Source organism: Cajanus cajan, chromosome 5 (genome assembly GCF_000230855.2).
Source record: "Cajanus cajan strain Asha chromosome 5, NIPB_CcT2T_4, whole genome shotgun sequence".
Classification (NCBI taxonomy): Eukaryota; Viridiplantae; Streptophyta; class Magnoliopsida; order Fabales; family Fabaceae; genus Cajanus; species Cajanus cajan.
In genome coordinates this window covers 47,943,860-47,966,784 of record NC_138521.1, presented here as the reverse complement: position 1 = coordinate 47,966,784, position 22,925 = coordinate 47,943,860, and positions in this window count along the sequence as shown.

The window sequence follows — 22,925 nt, the reverse complement described above, 5'->3', positions numbered from 1 at the left end:
AGTGTACCAACTTATGTATCCCCTCTATGAGAGTAACCCAATCACTCAAACCAAACATGTTTAACTATCATATGTAAAGCCTAAAGAGGCTAGGGAAAGAATACTTGTAAAGCATGGAGAGGCTTGTCAAAGAATACTAACATCGATGAGTGAAGTTGACGGGCCAGGAGTTGGTCGAGAATACTCACTAAGAGCCAGAAGTGGATGATTAAAGAATACTAGCACTAATGGTGAAGTTAGCGGGCTAGGAGGTGGTTGATAATACTCATTGAGAGCTAGAAGTGGCTGATTAAAGAATACTAGCATCAGCAGGTGAAGTTAATGAGCCAAGAGTGGTTAATAATACTTGGGACCAGGAGTGGTCGTGACCTAGGTGGTCTATAATACTCACTGCGAGCCTGAAGAGGCTGAACAAATAATACTTGCACTTCATTGATTATCTAGTGGAACCCTTCATTTGAAGGAGACTGGATGTAGCTCAGTTTGAGCGAACCAGTATAAAATACTTGCACTATTTTAATGTTTCAGATGCACTTTATTTGGTTGATCTAATATATTGAAAACTTCGTCTAATATTTATCGTCTATTAAAACTATCTTCGGACGAAAACCATACTTGTTCAACTTGTTACCCTAAAGAATGGTTTTCATTTAAGAAGTATTTTCTCTATGCAGACGATGAAACTTCTGGACGCAAAATGATTTTGTTAAACCAATCCTGGGCAGTTTCTGTTTAGCAGTCACTAATACCATTTTACTGGGCGAAAGATAGTCTTCTTGTGAAAACATTTTTAAAATGCCTTTGTTCACACACACACATATTCAACCCCCCTTTTATGTGTTTTTGATCTAACTTCAAGTTGTTCATGAAGCCCGCTCCCCTCCTCAGGATTTTGCTATGCTAGAGGCCCAGGCGAAGAAGAAAAAGGATAAGGGGAAGAGAAAAAGTGGGGAGCTTTCTCGACCAAGTGGCGATGGGGGGAGGGTGCATAAGCATCGTCGAGCTGAGGGGTCCTATTCGGACTTGGCCATCCCTTCAACTATTGTGGCTCGTGATTTCCTAGATCCTGATGTTCGGCCTTTTAAGATGTTGGCTCACTACAAAAAAATTGCATTTAGCGACCACCAAAATCGGTCGCTAAATTGCTAAAATCGGTCGCTATTTACCTTAACAACCGAATTTAAGTAGTCACAAAAATCCTAGTGGCAAAGCTATATAGTGACCGAAAATTTTGGTTTAGCAACCGAAAATTTTGGTCGCTGTTTAGAAATCAAAAATTTCGGTCGCAAAATGGTTGCAATGATTTTGGTCGCTGATGTGTATGGGGACCAAATTAGTGACCGAATAAATCGGTCGCTAAAGATTTATTTTTTATTTTATTAAATATTATAGACGTCGCAAATTCGGTCGCTATGAAACACTCATATTTGGCCTCTCAAGGATTCTATTTTAGAATACTTCACTTTTCAGCATATTTTGTCGTTAATTACACAATTTTTGGGAAAGTTCCCAGAAGGTCACCCATCCCTATATTACTCCAAGTCAAGCACACTTAACTGTGGAGTTCTGATGAGATAAGCTACCGAAAAGCAGATGCATGTTGTTAGTATAGGTAGCACAAATTAATTCATTTAAGTCACCCTCAACTATACAATCTCAACTTATACTATCTTTGGATCTTTCTCATTTCGATGTGTCCAGACCGTTATAATATGTAATAATTATATTACTAATAATAATTATTATATTATATTTAATTAATCTTTATTTATATATATATACACTTATTTTTATAATTAACAATCTACTATTATTTCTATTTAAAATTAATATTATGATACAATTTAAATTATCTATTATAAATTTAAAAGTTTAAATAACAATTTTTATATTTTAAATTGAGAAGGGTTATAATAACACTAGTATAACTTTTACTAAGTATTACACTGTTCAATAACTTTATATTAAATGTGAATTTTGTAAATCCAACCGTTAGATTGAAAGTTCATATCACTTTATATATTTATATCAAGTTTTGTTAAAATTGAACAACAACTTGAAGGTAATCAAAGTGATCATATTTTAATATATTTGAAATGTATATATTACGTCAATTTTATTTTACAAGAATGAAGTATCAAATCATCTTGAATTCATATAAAATTTTGTATATATGTTCTAAGAGTAAAAGAATTTCAATCTAACGGTTGAATTTATAAAATTCACATTTAATATAAAGTTATTGAGCGAAGTAATACTTAGTAAAAGTTACACTTGTGTTATTATAACACTTCTCTTTTAAAATATTATTTTTATAAATTAAATTTTAACATTTTAAATAAATTATTAATTAAATTAATATATTTATTCATCTTAAATCTAAGATATAAAATTCAAAAAATGTATTTATCTTTGTTTTATTTTCTAATTATCAACCATTAATAAAATACTAATTTAAAATCTTATCAAGTTATATCATAATATTTTCATATCAAGTTTAAAACCAGATATTAGTTATAAAATATGTTAATTTGCGTTGGAATTTTATTTCAACATAAAACTTTAAAATAAATGTGCGAATAAAAAAAACTCTGTTAAAACAATCACGTATTATATTTGATAGAGAAAAAAGCAAGGAAACGCATTGTGATGTATTAAAAACTGATCAAAAAGAACCAGCGGGTGGTTTGCCCAATTAGTTAAGGGGGGAGACTTAAGATTTTCTCCACGTAAGTATGTGTGTGGATTCGAGCTCTACTGTCAACAATTTTAGCCTTTTTAAACAAAAGAGGTGTAATTGTATTAAAAAAAAGAGGTGTATATATCATAAGTTAAATACTATGAACATCTTTGAGTAAATTAAAATCAAAAGATGATAATTTTTTTAAAATTAATAAAAAATATTTCATTTTATAATTGTTTCACAAATTCTTACTAATTTTTGTATAAGTCAATTGCTTTTAAACAATGAAACTAGAATGATTATATCAATTGAATTGAATGGTTAAGCCTAACTTTTAAAATAACAATTGAAATAAAATAAGATTCATGAAAATAATTTCAAAATATATTAGGTAAATAATTTTTATATATAATAAAATTAAAGACAAGGATTAAAATAATCAATGGAATTAATGTAATATTCATTTATAAATATTTAAATAAATTATAATAGCAAGGTATTATTTAATTGATGTTTAAAATAAAATATTTTATAATATCTAAATGAATTGATTTTTAAGATAAACTATTATATACATATTTAACTAATATAATTTTAAAATATATATGTATAATTAGATATATTTTAAATAAATATTTTTATATTAAAAATTAATTTATCATTAAACACAAAATAAAAATATTTCAAAATATGGTTGTTGTTGAATCAGTTTCCCATGGTGGGATCATATTCATATATAATAATAGAATCATGTCTCCTCAAAGAAGCGATATCTACCTCAAAGTAGTACGAACATAATCGAAGATAGATGGTATAACGTATTTTAAGTAATTGATCTCATGTGTTATTGGTGTATATATTTATATATATAATTTTTTATAATTTTTATTTATTAAACTAATGAAACATTAATTATATTTTATCAATTTTAGATTTGTTTGATAAATTTTTATTAATCCTTATATAAGCCAATTATTTTTAATTTAATGGAACTAACGTGTTTATATCAATTGAACTAGATGTTTAAGTCAATTTTGAAAATAATAATGAAAATAAAATAAGATTTATGAAAAGAAGTTTATTTATCTTAACAAAATTGAAAAGCACAATAAATTATGTATTTTCATATTATCTAATAATGTAAAAAAATATTAAGCATGGTAAAAGAGAAATAAATTTCTCAAGAGAAAAATAAATAAATTTTCTAGATAAATTATTATTTAAATTAGTCCAATTTTTTTAAAAAAGATTCAATTAAAAAGATTATTATTTAATTTTCTTTTATAGCATTATGTTTCTCCTTTTTTAATTCATCATGATATATTAATTATCTATTTTAAATTATATAATTTGTATTATTTTAAAAACAAATTAATTTTATTGGGAGGATAATGATTTTTACTTTTTATCATTAATATTTTTATCATTATTAAAATAATATTATATATTTTTATATTTTCTTTCATTTAAAAGAAATATATTTCTAAATTTTTTAAAAAATTTACATTTAGCGACTGATTTTAACTTGGTTGCTAACATTATTATAAATAATAATATTTTATTTTTTTAGCAATCGATTTTAATTTGCTTGCTAAAATTATTATAAATAGTACTACTTTTATTTTTTTAGCGACCGATTTTAATTTGTTCACTAAAATTATTATAAATAATAATATTTTTTTTATTTTTTTAGCGACTCATTTTAATTTGGTTGTTAAAATTATTATAAATAATAATATTTTATTTTTTTAGCGACCGATTTAAATTTGGTTGCTAAAATTATTATAAATAATATTTTTTTAAATTTTTTAGCAACTGATTTTAATTTGTTCGCTAAAATTATTATAAATAATAATGTTTTTATTTTTTTAGCAATCGATTTTAATTTAGTCGCTAAAATTATTATAAATAATAATATTTTTTATTTTTTTAGCGATCGATTTTAATTTGGTCGCTAAAATTATTATAAATAATAATATTTTTATTTTTTTAGCGACCGATATTAATTTGGTCGCTAAAATTATTATAAATAATAATATTTTTTATTTTTTTAGCGACCGAAACCGTTCCGTCGCTATTTTGACCATTAATTATTATTTTAGCGACTGATTATTTGCCACTAAAAAGATTGGTCTCTAATTTGGTTGCTAAATAAAATTTGGTCTCAGATTCGGTCGCTAATTATGTTGCTATTAGCGACGGAAAAAATCGATCGCTAATTTCGGTGGCTAAATTGACTTTTTTTGTAGTGGTGTAGACCCCTAAAATTGTCCGGGTCGGAAATAAAAGCTTGAAGATTCTCGAAGACTGAAGGATAATCAGCCAGAAGGACTCCTGGAAAGCCCTAGGAGGGTTCTCTGTAGGTCTAGAGGTCTTAGAATAGCTAAAAAATAAGGAAGTGGAGGGAAAAAGCCCAATACGGCCGTACTGAACTTAATACGGCCGTATTGAAGCTTCAATACGGCCGTACTGAAGTCAGTACGACCGTATTGACACTTCAATACGACCGCCGCGAACTCAATACGGGCGTATTGAAATTTCTGACTTTCAATACGACCGTATTGAACTCCAATACGACCGTATTGAAGTTCAAAAATTTCAATACGGCCGTATTGGCCCTGTAGGCCGTACTGCGCCTATTCCCTATAAATATGACGTCAATTGGACGTCATTCGACACTTTTTCACTCAGTTTTGACTCCTTCCTTGAGGATTCTGGGGTTTTTGAGCAGTGTTCTGCCCTAGAAATCTCTCTGGGAGTCGATCCGACGAAGTTCTGGAATTCCGAGCACTTAGCTTGGAGATTCGAACCTAGTCGAAGGGAAATCCTCCGGATTTCCGTAGTCATTTTGTTCTAGGAGAGCGAGGGGCGGGCTTGTAGAGCGAGGGAACGCCAAAACGCTTCCCAGTTCTTTGCAATATAAAAGCACGCTTCAAGAGGTTTCCCTTCAATCCTTCCTTTTACTGCTTTCTGTGTGCATATTTAAAACTGTCATCATGTAGATAGTCAATTTATAATTGCTTAGAATAAATAGGGGTAATTTAGTAATTTTATACTGTTCTGTTAAAAATAATCTGTCATAGGGAACCCGAAAGGGGCGCTGTGGGGTGCTAACACCTTCCCCACGCGTAACCGACTCCCTTACCCAACTCTGGTTGTAGTGGCCAAAGTTGATTTTTAAATCAATTGCCTTATCCCTTTTTCCAATGTTTTGAGTAAAACATTGGTGGCGACTCCACGAACCCTCCTTTTATGAAAACCACTAATCCATGGAGGGTCCCGCTTGGGATTAATATGGATTAGTGAGCCTTTTAATAAAATTGCTCGTTTGACGAGGTCTCAGTTTGAGAATAAGTCATTCTAGCAATCCACTATTTTTAAACAAATAAACGAGTCCAACCATCCCTCGCGAATGCCGAAAGCCCGTTTCGGGCCGGTGGCGACAGATGGCGACTCCGCTGGGGAAGCCTCGAGAGTCAGTCCCATTTAGTGACAGATTATTTTTAAAAAATAATAGTTAAAATTACTTCATTACCCCTTTGCTTGTATTATAATATGTTTATCTATTTGGCTTTAATAACTGTTGTATTTTTAAATTTACGCAATTGTTTGAAATAAAAACTGCACACAAACCTTTGCACACAACAGTTCCCTCTATACCCGGGGGCATGAGTGATTAACCATAGGGAGTGGATGTTAGTACGGCCGGTTGTCGAATGGGTCTATAGGTGCCCGTAGACCGTTGTCGGAAAACATCACTCAAGGTGATAACCATGAACTTGAGTCCGACGGTGCGTTGGAACTTTCCATCGACCCACGACGAGAGGAATTGGGTCCCTATAATGGGGGCACCTTGGGGGCCTTGGACTGGTGAGAACAGTTAGAACCTACCTTGAATATGCACCATTTCTGCAGGAGACCCCTACCTCGTGATTCGCTCGTGACTGTTCGTGGATGAGTGAATTGTTTGTGTAAATGCTTATGTGCAATTGTTTGTGCATTAATAAATAACCTCGTGATAAGGTCTAAAAATAATCCCCATGCATAAAAAACCATGACATGAGAGGAAAGACCATGTGTGAAAATATAATAAAAGTGAGAAGCATGTACATCATTACCAATAAGACATCATGCATCCTCATAAAAACATACATTTTAGGATCACCAATACCTCTTGACATGAGTGAAAGAGACCCATGACTATAGAGATTCTCCGTTGGGGAGAAATCATAGACAAAGAAGGGTGGTAAACTTCCGTCTTAAAAAGGCAGCGCCTTAAAGATGGAGGTTTATCAAGCTCATGTTAAAGAGTGTATTCATTCCGTAAAATAAACTAACTAAATATTCATTTTAGAAAGTGGCTGGTCATCTCTCTGTCCTTACGCGCGCACAGAAAATCAAGAAAATGGAAGCATTGGAAGAGCAAAACAAAAAGCTCACAACCGAGCTTTCACAACTTAAAGAGCAAATGGCGCAAATGATGGAACTCATGCGTCACCACAACGTCCATGGATCTCATCACAGTGAGCATGGGTCCCATCATGAGGGAGAGGAGGAAGAGCATGAAAAAGATCCTCCAAACGCCGTACCCCTTGGGGCAGGAATTATAATAAAAGAGCCCGAGGTCTCAAAGGAACAATTCCATGCCCTCGAGGATCGGCTAAGGGCTATGGAGGGGCATGACTTTGACATTAAGGATGCCGCCGACATGTGTTTAGTGAGGGACATTCAATTCCCTCCTAAATTTAAAGTGCCGGATTTCCCAAAGTACGTGGGATCGACTTGCCCTAAAAGTCATCTCACCATGTACTGTCGCAAGATGGCTGCATATGCCACAAATGAAAAGCTCTTGATCCACTGCTTTCAAGAGAGCTTAGCTGAAACTGCACTTAACTGGTATATGCAGCTAGATGGAAATCTAGTACACACATGGAGGCAGTTGGCCGACGCCTTCCTCAAGCGCTACAAATACAACATCGACCTAACACCCGATAGGTCTGATCTTCAAGCCTTGAGTAAAAAGAACGATGAATCCTTCAAGGCGTACGCCCAACGTTGGAGGGAGTTGGCGGCACAGATAGAGCCCCCGCTGTCGGATAAGGAGACGGTGTCCTTATTCATCAACTCGTTGACTGGTCCCTATTACGATAAAATGATAGGGAACACAACGACACTCTTCTCGGACATCATCACCATAGGAGAAAGGGTGGAACAAGGACTCAAAAGTGGGAAGCTGGCTAAAACTTCCCAATCATATGAAGCTAAGAAGGCCTTCGGAAAGAAGAAAGAAGGAGGAATCAACGCTGTAACCATTGCTCCATCTTCTTCCGCTTCGAAGTCAGGAAAATCGCAAAACAACTCTGTGAAGAAGTTTGACAGACTTCCGACCACTTACAGCGATCTCCTGCCGAAGCTAGTGGAGGCACGCCTTATAGCTTACATTCCACCAAAGAAGGTGAATCCACCCTACCCCGATTGGTACAATCCACAAGACAAATGTCTATACCACTCGGGGGCACAAGGGCATTCAACGGAGAACTGCCGAGCTCTCAAGTATAAGGTCCAAGACCTTATCGACGCTGGGTGGGTCACTTTCGATTCGACGGCGCCCGACGTGAGCAAGAATCCTCTACCGCAGCAGGAGTAGAGAGAAGGGCAAGCCATGATAGGGCCCCTCCACATTTTTTCTTTTAGGGACTCACGATCAGTACCCGAGATCATGAGGACCTTTTCATGTAAATAAAGGGTTTTGTACAGTTTTACACTCATATATCAATAAAAAGGCATTTTTCACACATTATTCTCGCATTTTTGTTCTATTCTCTCTCTCTCATTTATATTAATAAACTCTAAACCTAAACAGAACCAATAAATAATTATGTCTGTGATTGCTCGCTCTGACCGGGATCCGAAAGCCGAGGGTGAATGGGTTGAGTTGGACAGTGATGAGGAGACCATCTCTCCGGATCTGCAAAGACTGCTAGATCAAGAAGCTCGTCTACTCCAACCGAATCAAGAAGAATTGGAGACCGTGAATTTGGGGCAGGGTCAAGAGTTGAAAGAGGTCAACATTGGGACCCGTATCAGTGATGGAATAAAAACGCAATTAATTCAATTATTGAGGGAATACAAGGACGTATTTGCATGGTCGTACCATGATATGCCCGGGTTGGACTCCAACATTGTCGAACACAAGTTGCCCTTAAAAGAGGGGTTTCGACCTATTAAGCAAAAGCTTCGACGAATCAAGCCCGAATGGTCCTTAAAAATTAAGGAGGAGGTGGAAAAACAATTGGACGCGGGATTCTTGGTTGTATCCCAGTATCCCGAATGGCTGGCTAACATTGTGCCAGTCGTCAAAAAGAATGGGAAGGTTAGAGTGTGTGTTGATTATAGGGATTTGAATCGTGCCAGCCCAAAGGACGATTTTCCCTTGCCACATATTGATACACTCGTGGATCACACCGCCACAAACACGCTCTATTCCTTTATGGATGGATACTCGGGGTATAATCAAATCAAGATGAATATAGAAGACCGCGAGAAAACTTCTTTCATTACACCCTGGGGAACTTTCTGCTACAGGGTGATGCCTTTTGGACTTAAAAATGCGGGTGCCACCTACCAACGAGCGATGGTGACTCTATTCCACGATATGATCCACAAAGAAATTGAAGTATACGTGGATGACATGATCGCAAAGTCAAGAGACGAAATGGACCACATCCAATATTTGAGAAAATTATTCAATCGGCTTCGTAAGTATCAGCTTAAGCTAAACCCGGCTAAGTGTACTTTCGGAGTTCGGTCGGGTAAGCTTCTTGGGTTCATCGTCAGTGAAAAAGGCATAGAGGTGGACCCCGATAAAGTAAAGGCAATAATGGAAATGCCTCCTCCTAAAACTGAGAAAGAAATTAGAGGATTCCTCGGCAGGGTGAACTACGTCGCAAGGTTCATCGCACAGTTGACTGACACGTGCAAACCGATGTTCAAGCTGTTGCGCAAGAATCATTCCGAAACTTGGGATGAGAATTGTCAACGAGCTTTTGACAAGGTCAAACAGTGCTTGGCCAATCCACCAGTATTGGTGCCACCTGTCGAGGGAAGGCCATTAATCCTCTATCTGACAGTGCTTGATGAGTCCATGGGAGCCGTGCTAGGGCAACAGGACGAAACTGGAAAGAAAGAACGAGCCATCTACTACCTGAGCAAAAAGTTCCTTGATTATGAAACTCGCTACACGCCATTAGAAAAGACTTGCTGTGCGTTAGCGTGGGCAACACAAAGGCTCAGGCAGTACATGATAAGGCATACTACTTGGTTGGTTTCCAAAATGGACCCAATTAAGTACGTGTTCGACAAACCAATAATCACTGGGAAGATTGCCCGATGGCAAGTGCAATTATCAGAATTTGACATCATACATGTCACACAAAAGGCCATCAAAGGCAGTACCCTAGCTGATTACCTAGCACATGGGCCGACCAATGATTACCAATCCCTTCAGGATGATTTCCCCGACGAGCACATAATGAGTATACAACATGAAGAACCAAAAGACGATGCGTGGACCATGTATTTTGATGGAGCCTCCAACATGCTTGGACAAGGGATTGGGACAGTATTAATTTCCCCGCAAGGGAAGCATATCCCCTTAACGGCAAGACTCAACTTTGACTGTACAAATAACATGGCCGAATACGAGGCTTGCGCGTTAGGAATCCAAGCAGCAATCAACAATGGTATCCTAAAGCTCAAAGTATTTGGAGATTCGGCTTTAGTCATTCACCAACTGCGAGGTGACTGGGAAGTCCGAAATCCTAAACTGATACCATATGTTGAGCATATCAAAGATTTGACACAATTTTTCCAAAGTGTCATCTTTGAATACATTCCAAGGGAGGAGAATCAGTTTGCTGACGCCCTTGCTACACTATCATCGATGTTCGCCTTGGACAAGGAGCATGAAATGCCCATCATCAATATCCGGCGGCACGATAAGCAAGCGTTCTGCCTACTGATAGATGAAGTTGTTGACGATCATCCATGGTTCCATGACATCAAACAATATCTGTCAAAAGGGGAATATCCTGATATGGCTAGTGATAATGATAAAAAGCATATCCGAAGAAGGGCCATGGGATTTCTGTTGATTGGAGAAACCCTCTACAAAAAGAATTATGACTCGGTCTTGTTGAGATGTATAGACCAAGTCGAAGCTCAAAATGTAATCAAAGAAATACATGAGGGGGTTTTCGGTACCCATATTCCCGGGCCTGCAATGGCTAAGAAAATCCTCAGAGCAGGATATTATTGGTCGACCATTGAAAGGGATTGTTACCAATACGTCCGGAAATGCCACAAGTGTCAAGCATATGCCGACAATATTCATGTCCCACCAACGCCACTCAATGTTCTGGCTTCACCATGGCCATTTGCAATGTGGGGCATGGATGTTATTGGACCCATCGAGCCAAAGGCATCCAATGGACATAGGTTCATCCTTGTGGCCATTGACTATTTCACCAAATGGGTAGAAGCGGCATCGTATGCTCATGTGACCCGAAAGGTGGTAGCATCCTTCATCAGAAAGAATATCATATGCAGATACGGTATTCCCGATAAAATCATCACTGATAATGGATCCAATTTGAACAATAAGATGGTGGAAGAGCTGTGCAAAGAGTTCAAAATCCAGCACCATAACTCTTCCCCATATCGACCAAAGATGAATGGGGCAGTCGAGGCAGCCAATAAGAATATCAAGAAGATAGTACAAAAGATGGTTGTCTCATTCAAAGACTGGCATGAGATGCTACCCTTCGCTCTCCATGGTTATAGGACTTCAGTACGTACATCCACAGGAGCTACTCCATTCTCCCTTGTTTATGGAATGGAGGCAGTTCTGCCGGTTGAAGTCGAGATACCGTCTCTGAGAGTAATCATGGAAGCAAAACTTTCCGAGGCAGAATGGGTTCAAAGTCGATATAACCAATTGAACCTTATCGAAGAAAAACGACTGAACGCCATATGCCATGGTCAAGCCTATCAAAGGAAGATCAAAAAGGCTTTCGACAAAAAAGTCCATCCTCGAATCTACCATGAGGGAGAGCTGGTGATGAAGAAACTACTACCAGCTCAAAAGGACAAAATCGGAAAGTGGGCCCTAAATTACGAAGGACCATATGTGGTGAAACGAGCTTTCTCCGGAGGAGCATTGATTCTCACAGATATGGACGGAGAAGAACTTCGATACCCAGTCAACGCTGACGTGGTAAAGAAGTATTATGCTTGAAGACGTTGCTTGCATCAGCCCGCTAGGATGAAAACCCAAAAAGGGCATCCTAGGCAAAAGTTAGGGCAAGACAAAAAGCCCGCCAGTACAAGGGTACTAGGCAAAACAAAGGCAAAATTATCCCCGCTAGGACATGTCCTAGGCAAAAAATTAGGGGCGAAAGAATAAGATATAAAAACAAAGCAAGCGACGATCACTTGAACCGAAAACCGAAAGGCGGTTCAAGTGATAATCTTCTAGAAGCAAGCGTCTTGCAGTATCTACACTCCTGGCTCAGGCATCTCACCCGAAACAACTAGGGAAACGGGAAGAGCAGCAATTACAGATATAATTGTTTAAGCCAAAAATGTATAGCCAACCTTGGCCAGCCATTCTTCAGAAATTCCCTTTGTAAATCTTTCTGTATAAACATTTGTGAATATCAATAAAATATCCATTTGTTTCTTTTCTTTCTTGACCTTGTGATTATGCCTTTAAATTGATGTTTCTAAAAATTGTACGAAACTCTTAATAATCGGTCAATAAAAGAAAATTGGAGGGGTTCCTGTAAAATCCATAATCTCCTGCATAAAGGCTCACAAAAATACTCCCTCGCGTCAATGACAAAAAGTCCTCCAAGAAGAAGAGGACAGGGAGAGCCACTCACTTTTCTAAATAAATGAACAAAAATAAAATTGTATTACATTTGTGCATCACACACATGAGTTACACATTCAAAGACCTTATCATGAGGCAACTGCATAAAATAGAAAAATAGAAAATTGCTTGTGTATGACAGCAGCAAGCAAAATACAAAGATTCAGAAAATCAGCAGCATCATACAGAATAATTGAGCCTGGAGAGGCTTGCCGAAAGAATACTCTCAAAATAACTGAGCCTGGAGAGGCTCACCGAAATAATACTCCCTCATAAATAACTGAGCCTGGAGAGGCTCGCAGAAATAATACTCCCCAGAGAAACCTCAACTCACGCTCTTGGACTCAAAATCCCCAGCAAGAGCTATCAAAACAAGATCGACGACATTCCCAATGGAAGTACGATCACCCAAGCAGAATATCCAAGTCAAAGGACTTAAACTTCCTCAGTGAAGATAGCTCTCCAACTCGAGTGTCGAGTGAGGCTAAGCCTGTAGAGGCTTCCTAAATAATACTCTGGGATACATAAGATCCCCAAATCCCCAGTCGCCTACTCAAGAGGCATCCCTGCAGAAGGAGAAGAAAATAAAAATCAATGATCATTCCCCAAGTGGAATCTGGCTCTCAGCCAATCATTGAACGTCAAGCTGATATGCCTAACAGAAGAGGCTAATCAAAATCAACGACAAAATCCCCCAGTGGATAACAGCCTACACAGAGGCAGCAAAATCAGAAAACCAAAAGAGACACCCGAACAAGGATAACCGGGATACTCCACCAACGTCGAAAGGACGTCAGCCAATCATAAGGCACCGCTCACATCAGAAAGAGCATCTTTGTGTCTGCACCCAAAGGAATCAGAAATTCCCCAGTGGGAACCAACTACGCAATGGAAAGTTGGGACACAAGAACCTATGAGTAACTGCACATCCCCTAGACGGATCCCTGCGTTATCCAGCCCTTAGTGGCACAAAATCAAAAAACAACCGTCGAAGCAGCATCGTGGACTGTGGAGACAAAATCATCACGAATCCCTGGAAAGGAGATATTCACGCTACCCCGTCGTCACAAACACGGAGGTATGCAGCTTCCGGCTCGGACAATGAGCGAAGCTATCTCTGGAAAAAGGGTACTCACCGCCTACCGTTGTCATAAAGGTACTTAGCTTCCGGCTCGAACAAAGAGTGAAGCTAAGCCTGGAGAGACGGTACTTACAGCTTCCAGCTTGGGCAACAAGCAAAGCAAGGCCTGGAGAGGCAAAACTCACACTGCTCACCGTCGTCCCAAAGGTGCTTGGTTTCCGGCTCGAACAAAGAGCGAGACTAGGCCTGGAGAGGCAAAACTCATACTGCTCACCGTCGTCACAAAGGTGTTTAGCTTCCGGCTCGAACAAAGAGTGAAGTTAAGCCTGGAGAGACGGTACTCACAGCTTCCAGCTTGGGCAACAAGCAAAGCAAGGCCTGGAGAGGCAAAACTCACACTGCTCACCGTCGTCGTAAAGGTGCTTGGTTTCCGGCTCGAACAAAGAGTGAAGCTAAGCCTGGAAAGGCGGGTACTCAACCATCAGCGTCATCAGAGGTGCGTTGATGTCCAACTTCCGGCTCGAGCGTCGAGTGAAGTTGACCTTGGAGAAGGTAAACTCAGCTACCGAGGATGTCAAAAGCGCCGAGGTATGCACCCACCTGGAGAGGCTACTCAACATTTTTCCACCGGAAGACGCTACAAGTCAGAAGGTCGGCACAATACCCGGACAATTGGGTCAACTCCTTTACTTGTCAGCCGATACACCAAAAGGCCGTCCGACTAAGTAAAGGGGGGGCAGCTGTAGACCCCTAAAATTGTCCGGGTCGGAAATAAAAGCTTGAAGATTCTCGAAGACTGAAGGATAATCAGCCAGAAGGACTCCTGGAAAGCCCTAGGAGGGTTCTCTGTAGGTCTAGAGGTCTTAGAATAGCTAAAAAATAAGGAAGTGGAGGGAAAAAGCCCAATACGGCCGTACTGAACTTAATACGGCCGTATTGAAGCTTCAATACGGCCGTACTGAAGTCAGTACGACCGTATTGACACTTCAATACGACCGCCGCGAACTCAATACGGGCGTATTGAAATTTCTGACTTTCAATACGACCGTATTGAACTCCAATACGACCGTATTGAAGTTCAAAAATTTCAATACGGCCGTATTGGCCCTGTAGGCCGTACTGCGCCTATTCCCTATAAATATGACGTCAATTGGACGTCATTCGACACTTTTTCACTCAGTTTTGACTCCTTCCTTGAGGATTCTGGGGTTTTTGAGCAGTGTTCTGCCCTAGAAATCTCTCTGGGAGTCGATCCGACGAAGTTCTGGAATTCCGAGCACTTAGCTTGGAGATTCGAACCTAGTCGAAGGGAAATCCTCCGGATTTCCGTAGTCATTTTGTTCTAGGAGAGCGAGGGGCGGGCTTGTAGAGCGAGGGAACGCCAAAACGCTTCCCAGTTCTTTGCAATATAAAAGCACGCTTCAAGAGGTTTCCCTTCAATCCTTCCTTTTACTGCTTTCTGTGTGCATATTTAAAACTGTCATCATGTAGATAGTCAATTTATAATTGCTTAGAATAAATAGGGGTAATTTAGTAATTTTATACTGTTCTGTTAAAAATAATCTGTCATAGGGAACCCGAAAGGGGCGCTGTGGGGTGCTAACACCTTCCCCACGCGTAACCGACTCCCTTACCCAACTCTGGTTGTAGTGGCCAAAGTTGATTTTTAAATCAATTGCCTTATCCCTTTTTCCAATGTTTTGAGTAAAACATTGGTGGCGACTCCACGAACCCTCCTTTTATGAAAACCACTAATCCATGGAGGGTCCCGCTTGGGATTAATATGGATTAGTGAGCCTTTTAATAAAATTGCTCGTTTGACGAGGTCTCAGTTTGAGAATAAGTCATTCTAGCAATCCACTATTTTTAAACAAATAAACGAGTCCAACCATCCCTCGCGAATGCCGAAAGCCCGTTTCGGGCCGGTGGCGACAGTGGCTCTAGACTTTCTCTCTGCACAAGGTCATCGGATGCTAGAGTCTATACTACTACCCCTTCGGCTTAGTGGGCGATGGTGTGCAAACTCCAGGTTCGTGCCACTACTATCCTTTGGAAGTTGGCTTTGGAGCCACTTGTTGATGCCCATAATTTGAAGAAATATTTGGAAGAGACAAAGACTGTTTTGCAGCACTCGATTGAGGCCTACGAGGCAACCTCCACAGAGAAGTTACAACTTGAGGTCAAAGTGGCACATTTAAAGAAGACCTTGGGGGACGGGTCGAGCGATCATGGAGAAGGAGGTCGAGAAGATGCGTATGACCAAGTTGAAGGAGGTTTTGGAGCGTGAGGCTCAGGCTAAGGCTGCTTCAAAGGCTGTTATGCAAGAAATCCAAACCAAATGTGAGAACAAGATCATTCATAAGCATGAGTCAGGCTTCAAGCATGTGATTCGTCAAGCGACCTACTTTTGTAGTATTCCTCCTACCTTTACTTTGAAGACAATAAGGATTTCTACAAAGCGGTATACATGGAGTACAACGATATGCTTGAGTACGCCAAGTCGGATGAGGTGGCTCCTTCACGTTTTCTTGCACCTGAGACCCGGGTACTACTATCCAGGATGAGGAAGATACTCATGAAGGTGACGGGGACGATCAAAACATGGTTGATGAGTAGGTTACTTGAGCCACTTACTACCTTCGTGTTTTGGAATCGAATAAGGGTTGGGTACTCTTTGTATTTAGGTTAGGGGTATACCTACTTGATCGACGCCTTGTTGGTCTTGTTTTGTGTAACACCCAAGTTTTATTTCATTTTTATTTTATTAAATTGAGGGTATTTAGGTAAATTTTATAAATGTATAGGGGTGATTTAGTAGCTTGGAACGGGCTGTTCCGGAATTGGAACGGGCCGTTCGAAACTACCAAAATATATGCGAGTTCGTAGCCCAGAATGGGCCGTTCTCAAGTTGGAACGGGCCGTTCTGGACTATTAAAAACTGCCTTTAACTCTAAATGGGAACGGGCTTGGAACGGGCTTGGAACGGGCTATGGCAGTTGTGATTAATTAATGCACACCAGAACGGGCCGTTCTGGTTTGAGAACGGGCCATTCTGGTTGTGATTTTTACCCATAATTTAAGGGTCCAGAATGGGCCGTTCTGAATTTGGAATGGGCCATTCTGGCGAAGCTAGATGCCTATAAATTGAGCTCTCTGCCACTCCCAAAAAGCACACCTCTCATTTTCTGATTTCTGTTGAGCTTAGGAGAGCTGAAAAAGAGTTTTGATGATCACAACAGCCGGAGACAACAAGTGTGCAACAACAACATTGAACACAAAAACAAAGTCAAGGAAGTTCAAGAAAAATGCTTTGAAGTATAGCTATGTAATAGTGTTTAGGAAATAAAGTGTTATAAAAGAATTGTTATATTTGTGCTTGTGTGTGTGCTTTGTGCATTAAGCAAATCTTGTCTAAAATCAAGTAGGGAGTAGATGATGATGAGTTGAGAACATTGGAAAATTATTTTGAGACTCAAAATGAAGTTTTAAGAACTGACTCAAAATAATCGATTATTGTTAAATATAATCGATTATTTCAGCAAATGGGCTAAGTGGAATGCCTTGCTGTAATAATCGATTATTTGCCAAAATAATCGATTATTTCAGAAACAACTCTCTGGAATAATCGATTATCCAGCTAAATAATCGATTAAATTGTTCTTGGTTGATTTCCAGAAATCTGAAGAACAAAATAATCGATTATTCTTTAAAATAATCGATTATCTGGGTTTGAACTTTTATAAATAGACTTGAACTATTTTGAAACATAAGATAATTGAGTGAGAAATGATAATCAACTTCTAAAAGCACTTTAGAGAGTCTGTGTGACATCTTGGAAAGGTTTCTTTGTGAAATTCCAAGAAGAAAAACATTTGTGAAAGAACTTGTGAAAATCATCATCATCATCATACTCTTGAAAGAGAAGGACAAAGAATTGTTCAAGAATTCCAGGTGAATTCGTTTCATTTTTGTTTCTTTGTGAATCTTTGTGGAAAATCTTGAGAAGGGTTTCTCAAGTGATTAAGGTTCTTGTAGTGGGATCTACAAGGGGTACTTTCTTGGGGTCAAGAAAATGATTATCTTTTAGTAGTGAAGTATATGCATGTGTGTTTGCTTGTAAACCTTCTTGCTTAAAGATAGTGGAAAAATCTTAATCAGGTGGTGATTAAGGACTGGATGTAGGTCACATGTGGAGTGGCTGAACCAGTATAAAAGACGTGCAATCTTCTTCAACCTTATCTCTTGTTTTGTAATTTCTTGATTGAGTTTTAAGGAAGATAAAATTTGATTAACAAGTGAATGTAATTCTTGATGTTTTAAATCTGTAAATTGAACATTGTTGATGAACCTCATGATGTTGTAATCAAGTTAGCATATTGCATTCATATTATCATAACAAGTCTTGAGAAGTGCTTCAAGTGAGAATTCTGTCATAGAAAAGTTTGTAATTGAAAGTGAAGATCCAAAAACTCTGATAAATTTTTAAAGGGTCATTGAATCCAATTCACCCCCCCTCTTGGATTTGGCCATTCTTTTCTAACAATTGGTATCTAGAGCAAGGTTCTTGAGAGTTGTTCAAGACTTAAAAATGGCCAACAACAACCTACCCTATGGTGAGGGTGTCTCTATACATAGACCTCCTGTTTTCAATGGTGAAAATTATGTCTATTGGAAAATTAGGATGAGAATTTTCATTGAAGCTATTGATATTGCTGTATGGGATGCTATAGAAAATGGACCCTATGTTCCAATGAAAAAGAATGATGATGGTGAGCTTAAGGAGAAACATTGGAGTGAGTGGAGTGATGAGGAAAGGAGAAGAGCCCAACATGATAAGAGAGCAAAAAATATAATCACATCTGCATTGTCTATTGATGAATTTTTCAGGATTTCACAATGCTCATCAGCTAAAGAAATGTGGGACACCTTGCAAGTCACTCATGAAGGAACAAGTGATGTCAAAAGATCAAGAAAACATACTCTCATTAGAGAATATGAATTGTTTAGAATGCAAAATGGTGAATCCATCTCTGATTTTCAAAAAAGATTTACACATTTGATAAATCACCTTGTTGATCTTGGCAGGAAATTTGAAAAGGAAGAGCTGAATCTAAAAGTGCTGCAATGCTTGGATAGAACATGGCAAGCAAAGGTGACAGCCATTGAAGAATCAAAGGACTTGACCTCCTTAACATTAGCTACTCTCTTTGGAAAATTAAGGGAGCATGAACAAAAGCTGCACATATTTGATGAACATGAGCAGCAAGACAAGAAAGGTAAAGGAGTGTCATTGAAGGCCTTAAAAACTGCCAAAGGAAAAGAGGTATATGAAGAAACAAGCTCCGATGACTCCGAAACCGAAAATTTCAACCTGCTAGTGAAGAAATTCAGAAAGTTTATAAGAAGAAAAAGAAACTCTCCCTATAAGTTCAACAAAAAGCCAAACAAGAAAGAGGAAGCATCCTCCTCCTCCTTCAATTGCTTTGAATGCGGAAAGCCTGGACACATGAAAGCTGACTGTCCAAATATCTTAAAAAAACAACAAGAGGAGAAGAAGTTTAAGAAAAATGCAAAAGGAAAAAGAGCCTATATTGCTTGGGAAGACAATGACTCAAGCACAACAAGTGGAGAATCTGAAAGTGAGGAAAACAATCTGTGTTTGATGGCTGGAACTGCACAAGACACAATAGTAAGTGACTCAGACCTTGAATCAAATCCTGATTATGACCAACTTCAAGAAGCTTTCATTCAAATTCATGAAGAGGCTGTCAAATTAGGTGCCTCAAATTTAAAATTGAAAAACAAGCTGAAATGGTATGAAAATGCTTTAATTAAAGCTGAACAAAAATTTGAAGATTTGAAGCATGAGCATGATGATCTTCAAACTATGTTTAACTTTAGTGAAGCTCATTCCTTAAAAGATGTTTGTGAACATTGCAAAGTTTTTGAAAAGGAAAATGCTTATTTAAAATTCACACTTGCAAGGTTCACAAAGGGAAATGCAAATTTGAACATTCTTTTGGGAAAACAAAGAAACACTTTTGATAGGAGTGGACTTGGCTTTAATCCAAGCACAAGCATACCATTTGAGTCTAGGAAAGTAGCTTTTGTGAAAAGTCAAAATTTTAGAAAACTCAAAAGTAACTTTTCTAAACAAGCAACTTGTTTTTATTGTTGTAAAATGGGTCATACTATTAGGAACTGTTACTCAAGAAAATTTAGAGTTCCAAGTGGAAAAATGATTTGGGTTGAGAAGAGTCAAGGGCTGAGAACTAACCAAAAAGGACCCTCCACATGGGTACCTAAATTTTTCCTCTGAATTTATTTTGTAGGAATGCTTGAGGGCCAAAAATTTGCTGTGGTATCTTGATAGTGGCTGCTCAAGGCACATGACCGGGGATCCCTCCAAATTCTCAAGTCTGAAATTGAAGAATGAAGGGTATGTTACCTATGGTGACAACAATAAAGGCAAAATTCTTGGTCATGGAAATATTGGTAATTCCTCCTCTCAAACATTGATTGAAAATGTATTGCTTGTTGAAGGTTTGAAGCACAATTTGCTGAGTATAAGTCAATTAAGTGACAAAGGCTTTAAAATTGAATTTGACAATACATGTTGCTTAATTTGTGATAAAAGGAGTAAAGAAATCAGATTTATAGGAAAAAGGATTGACAACATATACATGCTAGACTTAGAGCATTCAATATCAATGTTAAACACTAAATGTCTAATAACTCAAGAAGAAAATATATGGCTTTGGCATAGGAGAGCTGCACACATTCACATGGATCACTTAAATAAATTGAGTAGGAAAGAATTGGTGGTTGGTCTACCTAAACTCAAGTTTGGAAAAGACAAATTATGTGATGCTTGTCAAAAGGGCAAGCAAGTGAAGGCTAGTTTTAAAAGCAAAAATCAGATTTCAACATCTAGACCTTTGCAATTAATTCACATGGATTTGTTTGGTCCATCAAGAACAATGAGCTTAGGTGGAAACTACTATGGCTTAGTAATTGTTGATGACTACTCAAGATTTACATGGGTTATGTTTCTTGCAAATAAAAATGATGCTTTTAATGCCTTTAGAAAATTTGCTAAGCTTGTTCAAAATGAGAAGTGTTCAAACATCACCTCTATAAGAAGTGATCATGGAGGTGAATTCCAAAACATCATGTTTCAAAAATTCTGTGAGGAACATGGTATAAACCATAATTTCTCAGCACCTAGGACACCTCAACAAAATGGAGTTGTTGAGAGGAAAAATAGGTCCTTAGAAGAACTTGCAAGAACAATGTTAAATGAAACAAACCTACCAAAATACTTTTGGGCTGATGCTATTAACACAGCTTGTCATGTGTTAAATAGAGTTCTAATTCGGCCTATTTTAAAGAAAACACCCTATGAAATCTATAAAGGAAATAAGCCTAACATTTCCTATTTTAGAGTGTTTGGTTGCAAGTGTTATGTGCTGAACAATGGGAAAGAACAACTTGGGAAGTTTGATGCAAAGGCTGATGAAGCAATATTTCTAGGATACTCTACAAATAGTAAGTCTTATAGAATTTACAATAAGAGAACTTTAGTGGTAGAGGAATCTGTTCATGTAGTATTTGATGAAGTAAATAAGCAAGAGACAAGGCAAACAGAAATTGAAGATTTAAATGAATTGCTTGATCAACCCCTATTGGAGAGTGAACCAAATGAAAAATCTAAGGAGAGTGTATCACATGAGAAAGAAAAGGTAACATGTGAACAATTGCCAAAAGAGTGGAAGACTTCTAGAGAATTATCAATAGATAACATAATTGGAAATATTGGTAAAGGTGTTACAACTAGGAGTGCTATCAAAAATATTTGCAACACTATGGCATTTGTTTCACAAGTTGAACCTAAGAACATTGATGAAGCACTTAAAGATGAGCATTGGTTAATGGCTATGCAAGAGGAACTAAATCAGTTTGAAAGAAATGAAGTGTGGGATTTAGTGCCATTACCAAAAGATTATCCAATTATTGGAACCAAGTGGGTTTTCAGAAATAAGCTTGATGAATCAGGAATAATTCTTAGAAATAAGGCAAAATTAGTGGCTAAGGGATATAATCGAGAAGAAGGAATTGACTATGATGAGACTTTTGCCCCTGTAGCAAGGATTGAAGCTATTAGACTACTTCTTGCTTATTCATCAATTGAGAATTTCAAGCTTTATCAAATGGATGTAAAAAGTGCTTTCCTCAATGGGCTGATACAAGAGGAAGTGTATGTGGAACAGCCACCTGGATTTGTGGACTTCAAAAATCCTAATCATGTGTACAAGCTCAAAAAGGCACTCTATGGCTTGAAGCAAGCTCCTAGATCTTGGTATGATAGGTTGAGCAAATTTCTAATTGAGAATGATTATGAAAGAGGAAAGGTGGACAATACATTGTTTGTTAAGAGATTTAAAAATGATACAATGTATGTGCAAATATATGTGGATGATATTGTGTTTGGATCTACAAATTCCTCTCTTTGTAAAGAATTTGCCAAAACAATGCAAGGAGAATTTGAGATGTCAATGATGGGAGAACTTACCTTCTTTTTGGGATTACAAATCAAACAAATGCATGATGGAACTTTCATAAGTCAAAGCAAGTATTGCAATGAACTTTTGAAAATTTTTGGTATGGAAGGGTGTAAGGAGGCTGCCACACCAATATCAAACAATTGCAATCTTGACTTAGATGAGAAAGGAATTGCTGTTGATAATTCAAAATATAGAGGTATCATAGGATCACTCTTATACTTGACAGCAAGTAGGCCTGATATAATGTTTGTTGTGTGCCTATGTGCAAGATTTCAAGCAAATCCTAAAGAATCTCATATGAAAAGTGTAAAGAGAATCCTTAAGTATTTGAAGGGTACAACTAATGTTGGTTTGTGGTATCCAAAAGGAGTATCATTGAGTCTAATTGGCTACTCAGATTCAGATTTTGCTGGGTGCAGGCTAGACAGAAAGAGCACAAGTGGAACATGTCACTTGTTAGGTAGTGCACTTGTTTCATGGCATAGCAAAAAGCAAGCTTGTGTTGCTTTAAGTACAGCTGAAGCTGAGTATATAGCAGCTGGAAGTTGTTGTGCTCAAATCCTTTGGATGAAGCAACAATTAAGAGACTATGGAATTGAGTTGAACAAGATTCCTTTGAGGTGTGATAACACAAGTGCAATAAATCTGACCAAAAATCCAATTTTG